The following is a 14,927-nucleotide window of genomic DNA, read 5'->3' as shown; positions in this document are numbered from 1 at the left end:
CCTCCCTTTTCCTTTTGAGGAAGAAATGTTTTGATATTGGGCAACTGCTTCCTTATAAATCAGTGCAAAATGACTGGCAAACATTTTGTGCATGTATTAACAAGCTTCAGTATGTTACAGTGAGAAAAAAGTCAAAATTCTCTGCTTTAAATGTCACCTACAGTTGTTGATATTTTCCACATAAATATGTAATATTTTTCATTCTGATAAGAAAAGAAATCTTCCTTACCAGTTTGCCGAGTATGGAATTACCTAACATGTAGTATTTTGCAGGAAAAAAAAAAGATATGCACGAGATTACTTTTCGATCTAATGTTCAGTGTAATAGCAATTTCCACATACTCATTTTATTCAAGAGCTTGTGAAGTGTCCTCTTTTTAAAATCAATTTAACTATAATAAGGACTGCCATAATAAGGACTTAAACCTTTAAGTGCTCGTTTTTGAGGGAGGTTGAGTTAAAATGAGAAGACGTGCTTTTCACTCAGCCAGAACAGCTTTCCCCTACCAGCAGCTTGCGTGCAGCTCTCTGTCGTCATCTGGAGGCAGTGCAGGAGAGCTAGCGTGCTTATCCTCCTCCTGGGTTCTTAGCTATTAACAAAGATTTTAAGAACATGAGCTGCTGACGCCCTTTCTATTTACACTTGCAGCTCTTTATCAGTAAGATGCAGATTGTTAATGCATCTGGCAGACCACCTTTTTGCCACTGATGTCATCATGTGTATGATACTGTGTAATGGATGATCCAGTGCAATCTTGGGCCGTTTTAAAGTATGTATTTTCCCAGTCTGAAGCTGAAAAAACACTTCTGTAGCTCTTCCCATTCATATAAAGAACAAAGGAGAGTAAGGCCATCAGCGTGTGTTTATGTGTTAGAAGTCCCAAGCCTTTCATTTTCTTAGATATCTGTAAATACTTGTCATTATTACAAGGTTTATTGCCACGAACCACTATGTCCTTCCAGTATATTAGTGTATTTGACTGACTAATAATAGCTGAATAACTATCACACTGTGAGATACTGTAACCTAGAATCCCTTGTATATGAAAGAAGCTGATTTTTAAAAAACAGTCGTGCTAGGCCAGGCCAAACGTCTTCCCAGTCAGGTTTCCTTTGTCTAACTGAGGAGTAGCAGATGCTCAGAGGAAATAAAAACAAGGCTAACACAGAGCCATGCTTCCAGGTATCCTTGCCCAGCCTCTGGTTATCTGCGTCTAAGAGGTGCAATCCTAAATATTTGTCGTTAACAGCCCTTGATATATATATATATATATGTGTGTGTGTGTGTATGTGTATTTATTTTTTTCAGAAAAATCTAAGTGATTTTGGACTCACATTGACTTTTGACATCCGTCTATAGATTTGTGATGATGTGAGAAAAAGCATCTCTTTTGCAGGATGGGGCAGTTCCTCTGAGAGGGTTAATGCATGATTTTTCCCGTCTTTATTGCCCTCTTTGTGTCTTTCCACTATCTCCTGTGTTGCTTTTGGAGCAGTGGGAGAACTGCAACGACTTCAGGGTGCACTATGAATTCATAAGGTAACGTAACTGTATGAACTGTATGAAGTTCAACAAGGCCAAGTGCCGGGTCCTGCACCTGGGGCGCAACAACCCCAAGCAGAGCTACAGGCTGGGAGATGAGTGGCTGGAAAGCTGCCTGGCCGAGAAGGACCTGGGAGTATTGGTTGATAGTCGGCTGAATATGAGCCAGCAGTGTGCTCAGGTGGCCAAGAAGGCCAACAGCATCCTGGCCTGCATAAGAAGCAGTGTGGCCAGCAGGTCTAGGGAAGTGATTGTCCCCCTGTACTCGGCTCTGGTGAGGCCGCACCTTGAGTACTGTGTTCAGTTTTGGGCCCCTCGCTACAGGAAGGACATGGATGCGCTCGAGCGAGTCCAGAGAAGGGCGACCAAGCTGGTGAGGGGTCTGGAGAACAAGTCTTACGAGGAGCGGCTGAGGGAGCTGGGCTTGTTCAGCCTGGAGAAGAGGAGGCTCAGGGGCGACCTTATCGCTCTCTACAGTTACCTTAAAGGAGGCTGTAGCGAGGTGGGGGTTGGTCTATTCTCCCATGTGCCTGGTGACAGGACGAGGGGGAATGGGCGAAAGTTGCGACAGGGGAGTTTTAGGTTGGATGTTAGGAAGAACTTCTTTACCGAAAGGGTTATTAAGCATTGGAACGGGCTGCCCAGGGAGGTGGTGGAGTCACCATCCCTGGAGGTCTTTAAAAGACGTTTAGATGTAGAGCTTAGTGATATGGTTTAGTGGAGTACTTAGTGTTAGGTCGGAGGTTGGACTCGATGATCTTGAGGTCTCTTCCAACCTAGAAATCTGTGTCTGTGTCTGTGTCTGTAATGTTTCCTTGTCGTGGATGACACCAAGCTGCATGGTGTGGTTGACATGCTGGAGGGATGCCATCCAGAGGGACCTTGATAAGCTTAAGAGGTGGGCCTGTGCAAACCTCATGATGTTCAACAAGGCCAATTGCAAGGTCTCGCACCTGGGCTGGGACAATCACAAACGTGAATACAGACTGGGCAATGAGTGGATAGATAGAAGCCCTGTGGAGAAGGACTTGAGGGTACTGGTGGATGAAAAACTCAACACATGCCATCAGTGTTCACTTGCAGCCCAGAAAGCCAACCGTATCCTGGGCTGCATCGGAAGCAGGGGCAGCAGGGTGAGGGAGGTGATTCTCCCCCTCTGCTCTGCTCTCGTGAGACTCCACATGGAGCACTGCATTCAGCTCTGGGGCCCCCAACACAAGAAGGACATGGATGTATTAGAATAGGTCCAGAGGAGGGCCATGAGGATGATCAAAGGGCTGGAGCACCTCTCCTGCAAAGACAGGAGAGCTGGGGTTGTTCGGCCTGGAAAAGAGAAGGCTCTGGGGAGACCTTACAGTGGCCTTCCAGTACCTAAAGGGGGTCTGCAAGAAAGCTGAAGAGTGATTCTTTGTCAGGGAGTGTAGGGATAGGACAAAGGGACATGCTTTTAAACTAAAAGAGTGGAGATTTAGATTAGATATTAGGAAGAATCTGTTTATTACAAGGGTGGTGAGGCACAGGACCAAGTTGCCCAGAGAAGCTGTGGATGCCCCATCCCTACAAGTGTTTAAGGCCGGGTTGGATGGGGCTTTGAGCAAGCTGGTCTGGTGGGAAGGTATTCCCTAGCCATGGCAGTGGTTTGGAATTAGGTGGTGTCTTGGGTTTACGTGGCAAAGGGGACCAGTGCTGGAGCAGTTTGCTCCTGGCGGATGGACCCCGTGGTACGGAGCCATGTGGGAGCAGTTCTTGAAGAGCTGCTGCCTGTGGGCAGCCCCCGCAGGCTCAGTTCGGGCAGGACGGCATCCCGTGGGAGGGACCCCACGTGGAGCAGGGGCAGAGAGGGACCGTGAAGGAGCGGCGGCGAAGAAGCGTCAGGGACTGACCACAGCCCCCATTCCCCTGTGCTGCTCAGGGAGAGGAGGTGGAAGAAGGTAGATGGGGGCAACGTGATCTGGGGTTGCTTTTAGTTTCTTGCTGTTGTAGTCCACTAGTGATAGACAGATTTTTTTTTAATGTTCCTATGCTTGAATCTGTGTTGCCCATGACAATAATTGCTGAGTGATCTCCCCATCATTATCTCAACCCCTGAGCCCTTTTCATTATATTTTCTACCCCTTTCCCTTGAGGAGGGGGAGTGAGAGAGTGGTTGTGGTGGAGTTCAGCTGCCCAGCTGGGTAAAAACCACCACAGATGGTCTTTAAGGTTCCTTCCAACCCAAACCATTCTGCGATTCTATGATTAACCTTTTTTCTTGCTTTTTTCTTTTTTTTTTTTTTTTTTTTTTTTTTTGGCTGTTGCTTGAGATATTTTCATAGAATGGTCTGTGAAAACCAGATATTCATTCCTGCATAGCAGGAATTTCAGTTATACATTATTGTATATGTTATATATTTTGTTGAGGTATATGAAAAGCTGTCCTGTGGGTTACTTTACGTTTATTAAGTCTGAATTTCATCTGTTGTTTTGTGACCCGTTCACTCAGTGATAGGAAGTCCTCTCACCAAGAGCTGTTGCCGCCTTCTTTTTCACCCCTTTTGTAAATCACCTAGGTACGGGAAGCACTGCTGTCTGTCATGTGATGATGAAAGAGAGGACTTTGTCTGATGGCAGTTACAGTTGCAGGCGCTTCTGGAGATAGTTGTGGGGTTTTTTTGAGAATCTTTTAAAACTCAGAATAGTCTCTGTCGTCCAGGTCTCTGTTGTCCACATATGTAGTGACCCTTCTAAGAAGAGTAATGCATTTGAGGCACGGCTTTTCTGCATGAGCCCACATGAGTAGTAGTTGTTTTAACATGCCAGTTTGTGCATCTACTGAATCTCTTTATACAATTTCTACTTGTTTGCTTAATTTAAATATTAAATTTACAGATCTGAAGTTCTCCGGATTCATGATGAATATATATATTTTTACTCTTGCTCTCTTCCTCTTACTCTCCATAGTAGCCTCACATCTTCCTTCCCCAAACACTGCATGTGTCACTTTGCTCAAACAGTTGTCCAGGTACTGTACAAATGGATAGTTGTGCATCACAGCTACTATTTCAACAATTTCCTATGTGAGTGTAAGGTGATTTTCATCTAGACCTGGTAACTCTTGGCTACCCAATGAATTGTGGACCTCATCCTTTGGTACCTTCCTCGCCAGTTAGTTGAAAATAATTCCTACATGGGCTGTTCTTTGCTCTCACAAATGTGAAGGGAGTCAAGTAGACTTTATCTCATGCCTTATTTCCTTAGTACTTTTACTATTGTTCTTTTTCCCTATAATCTGTCTGGTTGATGGTATGTTTGAAGAAGCTTTTTTTTTTTTCCCCCTCCCTAAAGCCTTTAAGAAGTTTTACCTCAGTCGTGTATTTATCAATGTTTTGCTAGAGTGGTTCTGAATTTTCCTCATTTGGGTGAGGCTTCAATTCTCTGGTGGATACCATTTTAATTACTATTTAATCCAGCCTTTCAAAGGGAAGAAGGAAAGAGAGGGGAGAAAAAAGGGTGGTCTTCTGCTTTGTTGGTAGGTATTGTGTATTTGCTCTAAGTTTCACATATTGTATCTTCAGTCACGTGTTATCTCTTAGCATTACACCATCTGGTGTAATGTTCTTTTAAAAAATATTCCTCTCCAGTATGTAGATGCCCTTTTCAAAATTAAATACCACAGTGTGGGTTCTTGCTCTTTCAAGAATGATTAATCTAAATACATATGGCCACTGGCACAGGGTAGCTCCTCAGTGGCAATGTTTTGAACCAGATTCTTTTCATACCTCAGGATCAAGTCAGGAGTTGCATGTTAAATTGTCCCACTGTACTCTTTTTTGCCTTCTGTTGTCCGCTTTTAAACTTTCAGAGCTGCTTCAGCTAAAAGGTCTGTGGCTCTTCAAGAGCATCCCAGGTGCATTATTTTGTGGTCTAGAATTGGTTGTGGCTAAATGAGTGCTAATGAAGATGCCTTCTACCACTGTTACCTCTTGGTTCCTCTCGACTCTCGCACGCTCCCCCAGAAGATCCATCCATCCATCCTGTCTTCCCATGTTACACAATGGGTCAGTCCTGCAATTCAGACAAACCTTACAGACTACTCCCATTGCCCCCCCATTCTTAATTCTCCTAGCAAGTGACAAGCCCAGCGACTGTCAGGTGCGTGTCCTGCAAGGCCTTGTGATGCTCCGCTCTGACTCACCAGCAGCTGCTGGATCTCATTAAATGGGTGCTGGACTGTCTCCAAAGCCTGCGCTTGCCTCTGCAATACAGAAACGTAGCCCTGTTTCTCCCCCATCCAAAGGCCTCTTCCCCACACCTCTAAAAGCGTGTTTTTCCCCTCTACCTTTTTGTTGGGTGAATTCTGCATTCCTCTCTGTTAGCTTGGCGGTAGCCACCCCACTTCACATAACCCCTTTTTTCTGCTTCCAGCTTCTTATTACTGAGCGAAGTTCCTTTTATTTAATTGCCGTTGGCACATCTGTTCTGCACTGTGCATGCAGTGACAGCTAGGGGTATGCAAGGACACGGTGGCCTGAAAAAGGAAGTGTTGGAGCATAGTTTCTGCTTAGGAAAACTTCCTTCCCCCACCCGCAACGGTGAGTGTTAGCAAATGTTAGAAGCCGAGAGAAGCCCTAGGTGTGATTCTGAAGGTATTAAAACTGGGTGCAATCGACAGGAATGGCACATGAGAAAGTGGAAAGAGAGACAGTTCAATTTGTAAGCTTTTGTTCTTTTTTGTTGCTGTTCTGGTGTGGTTTTACTGCTTTCCCTGGAAAGAGGATTAGAATGAAGACTATCTAAAGACTACGTTTTAGTTGCATCGCTTGATACTCAGCTATCTTCTTGTGGCTATTTCAATGATAAAAGTTGAGTAGGGAGATTAGAGATAACGTAAGGTCGTCTCTAGTGGTTATATCCATAAAAGCATCATACGCTGATATATTACAGATTCTATTTTCCCCTAAATAACTTGTTGGAAAACATTTTTGGAAATAGGTGACTGATTTGTCTCTTCGGTGCAGCAGTTCCTATGCTCTGAACATATGGCATGACTTACTGTCCTTGTAGTAAAAGCTACCCTGTGAAATGTTTGCCTTCTACTAGAAGCCCTTAGGCAACGTGGATTATGATTTGCTATCATGCATAAGACTGTTTATGCCAGTAAATTTGAGTAAAGTTTTGTGCTAAAAAATAAAGCGGTAACTGGAACTTCCATTTCTCTGTAGGGGACACGCAGACTTGTTACAAGCTGTTAACCACTTGCCTTGCTTTATGTAAACAGTAAAGGTAGAATGACTTTTCTTGAAGTCTTTCTATATATATTGAAGTCAAATTGACAGCTTTGGGAGACAAAAAAAATAGGGGAGTGGATTAACTAGGTATCAGTGTAGTATCATAATACCAAACCACTGTTTATGTACAGTTTAAGTCACGTTTTCCTCTCTTTAAGGTCATCTTTTGAAATGAGCTTATAATTCATATTAAAGCCTTATCTGCAGTTCCTCTACTAAGTCTTTAAAGTGTTCTTGCAGAAAAATTGAAAGGAACTCCAGCTTTGCTTTGATGCAGGCCGTGGTGCATTTTTTTTCTACAGAGGGAGCGTGGGGGTGGTAATACGCTGGTGTAGCATGAAAGCATTCAGTTCTTTCCCTGCAGAACCTCCTGCTAGAAGAGCGCCTGTACACACAACGCATGCAAAAAAATTCAAGCTGGAGGGCTGTTGATGAAGACTCTCTTCTAAAATTAAAGACTTGGTGATTTGAATCTTGTTCAGAAAGGAGCCTGGTAACACAATGATCTTTTAAAATCGCTTTAAATATTTAAGATTTGTGGAACTGTTGTTGCTGAAGTGCAGATAATGATTTTCACAAATGAGATGAAAAACCCTTAAAAAATTAAAGGACTTTTAGAAATCCTTTTTTTTTTTTTTCTTTTCTAACCAAAACCACGGGGTGGGTGCGGGGGAAGGGAAAAGCTTTGAAGTCTCTGAGATCTTTTCCCTGAGGTCAGAAGTTTCTGATGATGTAACATACAATACAGACCAAGCCTTCACTTATCAAGGTTAAAGTTGACGGAGCCTGTATGAACTTGTCAATCATAGGAAGCAGGCAAAAACAAGCCAGCTGTTGTGAGGCATGGCTTTGAAAATCCTCTGTGTTACAGTAAATGAGACGCAGAGGTTGAGACGGATTCAGTTCTGTAAGGCTTTCAAACTGGCTGGCACATTTGCAAGGATGCAAAGCTCACGTATCCAGTGACTATGGATAAACATCTGTAAATCCTGGTAAGACTGTCCTATGTTTAGTGCTAGAGTGTTAGAGAAACGGCGAGATGCACGAGCCTTTATTATCTCTTTCCGTCAGTTCTGGACGGAAGATTGCAGTATGTATTCATACAGTATTTCTTTTGTTCTCCAGGTCTTTGAGTACACGCTGTCTTCTGTCCCTATCAGCAGAAGCTACAGTAACAAATTAGGAGCGATGCAGTGCTGGGTACAGGATTGTATTTTGCTTAGTAGAAACGCCTGCTGTATTCGCTGATGTTTAGGAGAACAGGGGGAAAACGTGAGCTGATTCCAGCTAAGATGCTCTGTGTGCATGTGTTCGCACACACGCGCTGTTTTTAGCAGCTTTTGTTTTCACAGTTGGCATAATGCACGCTGGAATGAGAAGGCAGCGCCGTTCAGAAACGTTTGTTTTCTGGACCGAGGGCTGCAGTGCCGTCGTGCTGGCTGGGGTGCCAGGCTCGGGGTTCCTCTCGGCGAGGGGTGGTGCGAGAGCTTTTCATCTTGTCGTTTTCCTGGCAAGCGTGTCGCTGTGAGTGCAGGCTCGCACGAAGACCTTTCCACAGCAGCAGGAGATAGTGGCTGGGAGCGTAAGAGAATTGGATGTGACTATTGGAAGCAAGGGGTGAGTGCAGCTCGGGGAGAAAAGATGGCTATTGAAATATGTGCATATGCATGCTAATTAATTTAAATAACTGCTGGGGGATTTTTTGTCTTCGGAGGTGAGCTGTGTGTTCGTTTTGCTGCCTGCCCGAGAAACCCAGGTGACCTAGCTGTTATTCACAAAGTGTTTCATTTCATAGCTTCTGATCTGTTACTGAATTTTTGTTCAGCTGCAAGCAGCTGTTTTCAGTGGTAATAGCAACAAGAAAACAGCAACAGCATGTCACAAAAAAAAAGTCTAGAGGTTAAAAAAAATCGTAGGAATGGCAACTGGAATGTAGCTTTTTTGAATAAATTAACAAAAATCATTTTTCTTTTAGATTTTTTTTTAACATGAAAGTGATTTCCTTGTTAGCACTGTTTGAAAATACTGCCTTTTGTCTCTGCAGTGGTTGCCATTTATGTAATATGATGGGTCTTGTTACACTGTTGGGATATTCTGATGATTGAATTCAGTGTGTAAGTACAGAACATATTAACTGGCTTGCTCAAGTGAGCAGAAGTCATTTTAAATCCATGCAGGCAATCTGCTGTGCACTAGGGCAGGCATGCAGTAGGTAAAGCAAGTAAGAAAACAGCCATAAAAACATTTTTTTTTATCATTGATTTTTGATGTGCAGTAAAATGGAGGAGGGGCTTCTATTTTCTGAACTAAGGAAAGAGCAACATCTCTTCCTCCACCCTTTCCCCCAAGAAAGACTCCTATGCTGCAAGATAGTTAATTTTAATCAGATTTGATTTTTCTTTTTTACTGTGGACCAATGCATTGTGCTGTTACCTGTGACTGACTGGCCTACATTTTATCCATCAACATCATATCTTCGCTTACTGGATGCAGGATTAGAGTGGGTCTGTTACATTTAGTTCCGATTCTCCTGGGGAGAGAGGTAATGCTTTTAGTAAGAGAACATACAATGAAAATCCATTGTTGTGTGTGTTGCCATGCAGGCGGGACACAAGGGAAGATCTGGTAGGATAGGCAGGCTGACAGGCAGTGCCTGTTATCGTATTTCTTTCCGTGATAAAGCCAGGTGATTATGGAGGGGTTGTTAAGCTAGACTGACATTTTGTTCTATCACATTGGGTGCAACAGCTAAGCAATATTTAGTGTGACTAAACGGATAGCTACCACCAGATGCAGGTGATGTTAGCAGGCATTGTAAAAAGGAATTGGAAAACCAAGACTCACATCGTGATAAGTAGGTTGTAGTGTAACAGCGATGTGCTGTGGGATACACTTTGTGAAATGCCTTGCTGGTTTTGGACCTTCTGTTGTCTTCCAGAGTATATCATGGCATCTTTTTGACAGAGAGAGCGTGCAGCATTCATTATTTTCATTATTCTTTTCATCTTAAGACATACTTAAGTTCTAAGACCTTGGGCATCAGCAGTGCTTCTGGAATGGTAGTTGCCTTCATCAGACCAAGGCAGTGAACAGCTCTACTTCTGCGTAGTGACTTCTGCGCTCCACCTCTTCCAGGGGTGACCATTGTGGCACAGTCATCGTGATGAATAAATCACGTGTCTTCCAGAGGATCCTCTGTTCTGTGAATTTGTCTACAAACATTTCTGTGCAATTTTGTACTCCAAGGTGTGATGAGGCATCTCTGGAATATGTTTCTTATCTACTGTGTAGTAAATACTGCATGTTCTACCGAGTCAGTAGTGACAGCAGATACAGTGCTCGTCAGAAAAATGGACCGCCAGTAAAAATTGCCCTTGTATTGCGTGCCCAGACTGTGGTGTTGTGGTGTCAGTGCCTCCTTGCCACTGTTACAGTAAAACCGATTTGAGGGTGTCAGAACCTTTGGGGTGCTGGAGCCTCTAAAAGAAAAAGTATTTGGGACTCAGAGGAGGATTTAGATACCTAACAGATGTCTGCATGTGAGTGAAGTGCCAGTGACAGGTATGATCCATAGAAATACTGGACTCGATTCAGCTGGCACAGCACAGGTGTCTAGCGAGACCTGAGATGGCCCAGTGTATCCCACTGGCCTGTGTTGGAGTATCTAAATTTATCCCCCAAATGGTGAAACCCGTGTGTGATTTGCTTGTAGAGACCACTTTAGTATGATGTGAATCTCTTAGAGTGCGCTGATTGTATCAGTACAGACTGAAATGTGCCATTAGATGTCTGACTCACAAGCAGACCTCTGACTGCTTCCTGAATTTCACAGAATCTCACCCTGTGCGTCCCGTTCCAACTTGGTCGTGTCCTGTCACGGTCTCGAGCAGCACTACGCTGGGTAGAAGAAACTGCTCTTTATTTGCGGGCTATTGCACAAGTGCTCTTGGATCCCACTGTGCAAAGTGCTACGCAAATACACAATGGAAGCACAGTTTGAGCGCATAAAGTTCACAGCTGAAAAAGTAGCATGTCGGCAAGGGCCCTGCCTATAAACAGCGTTTTGGCATGAGCCAAGGCTGCGTTTCACAATTGCTGTAAGCCACATAATTATCTGGTTTGAGCCAGGTCAGTTCCTTGATCCAGTTTTCTGTGGGGCTGTACAATTGCTACTGCGAGTGCAGTGAAGAGAGCAGGGAGACAAAATTGGAGCTGACTAAGGAGGAGACTGCCTCTTTAGGCAAAATATCTGCATTGAGGTCAGCTTAAAGAGACCGCAGAACTGTGGCCTTGGGAATGAGGGGTTGTTGTTGTAGGATGAGGACTCTTAGGGAGGATTCCTACTCAGGTATGAAGGCCTTTTTCCAGCATAGCTTGTAGAGTCCTACGAGGAATTTAAACTAAATCAGAAACAGCCACTGCATTTGCTTTCTTGTGCCAGTAAGTTGCTGGAGTACACAGTTGCTTACATAACTGTACTTAGGTTTTATGGTTAAACTTTAGCGTGCAGGTGAGTTCTCTAACAAACAATGCGCTTTTATAACGTTAGCTAACGCAGTTCTGCCAAGGTTATCTAGTCCGGGGTTTTAAAGTTGGAGCATCTCGTGGCACTGTTTGGCTTGGCCTGAAGCGTTCTCAGATAAACTGTAAAGACAGCTGAAAATCAGACATACCGAATTAACCAGAGTGCTTTTCCTTTGCTGAGATAGGACGTTCAGCCAGATCGTTCCACCTTTATGTCCAGATTTAGTCAAATCCCGAGGATGGGACAAAAGAAGGAAGTGGTTTGGGGTTGTTTTTTATGGCAATCAGAAATGTTGCCCTTCTGATAGGTATCTATAGATGATTCATTTTGGTAATTGCTCCTTGTCTCCACTGTGTGCGTATGTGTATTTTCTATGATGTTATTGTTGTCTTATTACTGGGGGGTGTCAGGACTGCAGAGTTTGCTTCATTTCCCTGTTTTTATCATTTCCTTGGCCTTTATGTTTCAGCACTCAGCGTGTATGCCCTGAGCTGGCAGAGCAGGAAGGGACCTGGGGGATGTGCTTTTCCTTCTGGGTAGACAGCACCTCCTGCCATTATGTATTTTGACGCACGTTTCCACCGCCGCGGTGGCGAGCTCTGCATTGTGCCGAGCACCTGCAGCCGCGAGGGGAACCGTGCGGGGCTCACCCCGCCGGTGGCCACGTCCTCCCCTAGCAAGGCCGAGCCCTGTTTTAAACAAGAGCTCCTTGGAAATGGGGAGGACTGGGTTTCATGATGAGGCGATTCCTTCTCTTTTCTCGGTTGGAAGCATTGCTGTTGGTGTGCACCCCCCGCCCCGATTTATATATGAAGGCTTCCGTACTTACTTGCCTGGCGCCCTTACGTGCCTTCAGTACCAAGGGCAGGTGCAGTAGGATAGGCTGATGCCAGACCCCAGTACAAGACTCACTCTTCCCAAATAACACAGCGTATCAGCAGCATGAATTGCTGATTACGCTCCTCCTGCACTTCAGGAGAAGTGCACGGTGCGAGCAGCCCAATACTCAGCATGCCCAGGACGGGGATTTTGCTGGGGGCCTTCCCCACCCGAGGAGGGGGGCTCTTGCCCTTGGGATTACGGCGTTCTGCCATGGGGGTGGTGATGGGGGAGCTCTGGGTTCGGAGATACCCTAAAGTTTTTGATGATGACCATTTTCTTACCTGGAATGAAAGCAGTAATTAAGACGATAGTCGTGTTCTCGCTGTGTCTCTTGCTTTGTGATGTTTGCTTATGGATGAGCTCGTTTCAGTGGTACATTATCCTTAAATAATTCTATTAATAATTAAATAATTCCACAGGCCTCACTTCTGAACTGGCTGTCTGTTGGGCACATGGTTACCTGAAGCACAGACAGATCCTGAGTAGCTCAGTGGACTTCATAGTATTGATAATAATGTAACACCTTTGCAGGTTCTTGCCACTGTGTCCTCCTGGGGCTTGAAGCTTGCTTTATTTTCCTCCTTTCTGAACAGTAAGCTCAAATCCCTCCAAAATAAGGTGATAAGCATGTTTTGCATGAGGATCCACCCACACTGAATGCCAACTAGCCTCAGCGTTGAATGTGGCCACCTTTTCCAAGACCCATTTTCTGTGGCACTGCATAACGTTTGATTAGTTTTGTGGAAACTGTCTGAAAGCACGTATGCAACCACTGGTTTTATCTCCATGTTTGCAAAGGTAGCGTCTCTAAATTCATCTGTGCTGTGACTGCTTATTTCCTGGTCCTCTGTTTTGTGAGGTGACGGGACTACCAAAGCATTCATTGCTTCTGAGCCAGGGTAATAGTAAGCAAATTTTGTTACATGCTTTGGATATGTAAACACAGCAGATGGGTGGCGTACTCTGTCCTGTTTGCTTCCACCAGCACACCCACTTCTGATATGCATGCTGAGTTCAGTACCTACTTTGCAAACTGGCTGAGGTAGTGCATGTCATTTGTCTCTGCGACGTTTTGTGCCGTGCCCTGGATTTCTCCGCGCACCTAAGTGCAGCTCTTGCACCGCCTTATGTTACGGCTTATGGCTGTGAAGATGAATAGGGAGGCATGAAATTTTTTGGCACGGCTTAACTAGAAGAAAACTGTACCGTGCATGGGTTATCAAGACGAGGAAAAAAGCTGATTTAAACACGGCACTTCATACTTAAGGCCTGAAGCCTTCACTTGGTAAATATTTCCATTAAAATTAGTGGAACTATTTACAGGCCCAGTTCTGCTTACATCGAACTCCCCAGGGCAAACCAGCTGACTCGAGAGATGCCACATAACCAAATCCGAGTCGCAGTGCCAAGCTTGGGCCTTGGTCTCTCTGGCCTTAAATCATTTTATTTAACAAAACTGTCCTCGGTCTAATATTAAAAATGAGAGTCAAGAAGTACTGTTTTCATAAAATAGAATTGACTCAGAATTTGTCAGACTGCTCGAAGTTTTCTGAACCGGCTGCACTTAGCTACGAGCAAGATGAAGAGATCTGACTTTAAACGATGTTCAGCCCCTCATTCATATTAAATAGAAAATGTACATGTTAAAATTGAATTTAAAAATTTAACGCCAGATGAGAGATAAATTGCGTGAGGGACTGTTTGGGAATTAAATTGTGAAAAAGCCATCTCTCTTAGAAGTACAGTGCTATTTTAGTACTGAAATGTAAAAATCAGTGTGAATTATGATTTTTAAAAATCCTGTACATCAGGCAGCTTAATGGAAATGTCCTGATTTTTTTAAAGAACTGTTTTCCATAAGTGGTAAAATGTCACAGATCCAAGCACTAAAAAAATAATAATTTTGAATGTAATTGGATCGTACACATGAGAAAACAGAACTTTTAATTAGTTGTCTTCCAAACTTCATTTTAAAGATTTTTTTTAATTAATTTAAATAGTAATACAGTGTTTAATTCTCCAAAGAAGAGTTTTCTTGAATTTATAGTGGACTTAACCTATTAGTTATATTATGTGCTTTTGTTTCAAATTAGTTTTCATTCATTCTGATGTCAAGCACCTACAGACCTGTTTTCAAAAGTGGTGCAGTAAGCTTAGTAACCTGTTTATGTTGAAAATTCTTATTAACCTTACTAAAGAAATAAGCTGGGAAAGGTGACTCTTTCACAGTCCCCTTGAACGAAAGCCTGGGCAGTGCACGTGTAAAGGGTTGTTATTTCACAATGCAGAGACCAGAGCTGTCAGTAGCACAAGTGATACTAGTAATTCTCTGAAGCCTTTTACTTTTGTGTTGCAGCTTCTTTTCTAAGCTCACAGTGTCTCTCCAACCTCCTTTAAGCAGAGAGCAAACCTGGCTCCTTTCAGGGCTCCAGAGGTACTTTTTTTTCTGTCTTGTCTTTCTTCCCAATCTGTCTTTATCTGGTGAGCACAAACAAACTACATTTCTTGTGGCAAAGCACAGGCCTGGAGCTGCGAAAACCTGTTTCCTGACTACACAAACAGAGAGGTCACGGTTGGAATAAAACCAAAAATATTTTTGCGTAGGATAAGACCTTTCTGGCCATTGTTTGTCATTTATGCTGACAGGACAAAAGAAGTTCAAGTAAGTAAGTAAGTAAAGTAAGCCTGAATGGAAAATAATACACTTTCT

General features: G+C 43.7%; 1 protein-coding gene across 5 annotated transcripts in view; it reads left to right on the top strand.

Moving 5' to 3' along the window:
* SHROOM2 (shroom family member 2) overlaps positions 1 to 14,927 on the top strand; it is a 128,583-nt gene that overhangs the window by 94,115 nt on the left and 19,541 nt on the right. The window contains exons 1-3 of one of the 5 annotated variants that reach the window (XM_040533978.1): positions 8,005 to 8,427; positions 12,749 to 12,809; positions 14,574 to 14,651. The exons of 2 other annotated variants lie outside the window; for them this stretch is intronic. The gene's annotated coding sequence lies outside the window, so the exon portion shown is untranslated. Of the gene's footprint in view, positions 1 to 7,635; positions 7,803 to 8,004; positions 8,428 to 12,748; positions 12,810 to 14,573; positions 14,652 to 14,927 lie in introns of those variants that run through there. 2 more of the 5 variants (XM_040533993.1, XM_040533987.1) reach the window with 2 other exon arrangements.

Source organism: Cygnus olor, chromosome 1, assembly GCF_009769625.2.
Source record: "Cygnus olor isolate bCygOlo1 chromosome 1, bCygOlo1.pri.v2, whole genome shotgun sequence".
In the NCBI taxonomy this organism is placed as follows: Eukaryota; Metazoa; Chordata; class Aves; order Anseriformes; family Anatidae; genus Cygnus; species Cygnus olor.
The sequence above is the reverse complement of the archived record's forward strand: the minus strand, read 5'-3'. Positions and strand labels throughout refer to the sequence as shown.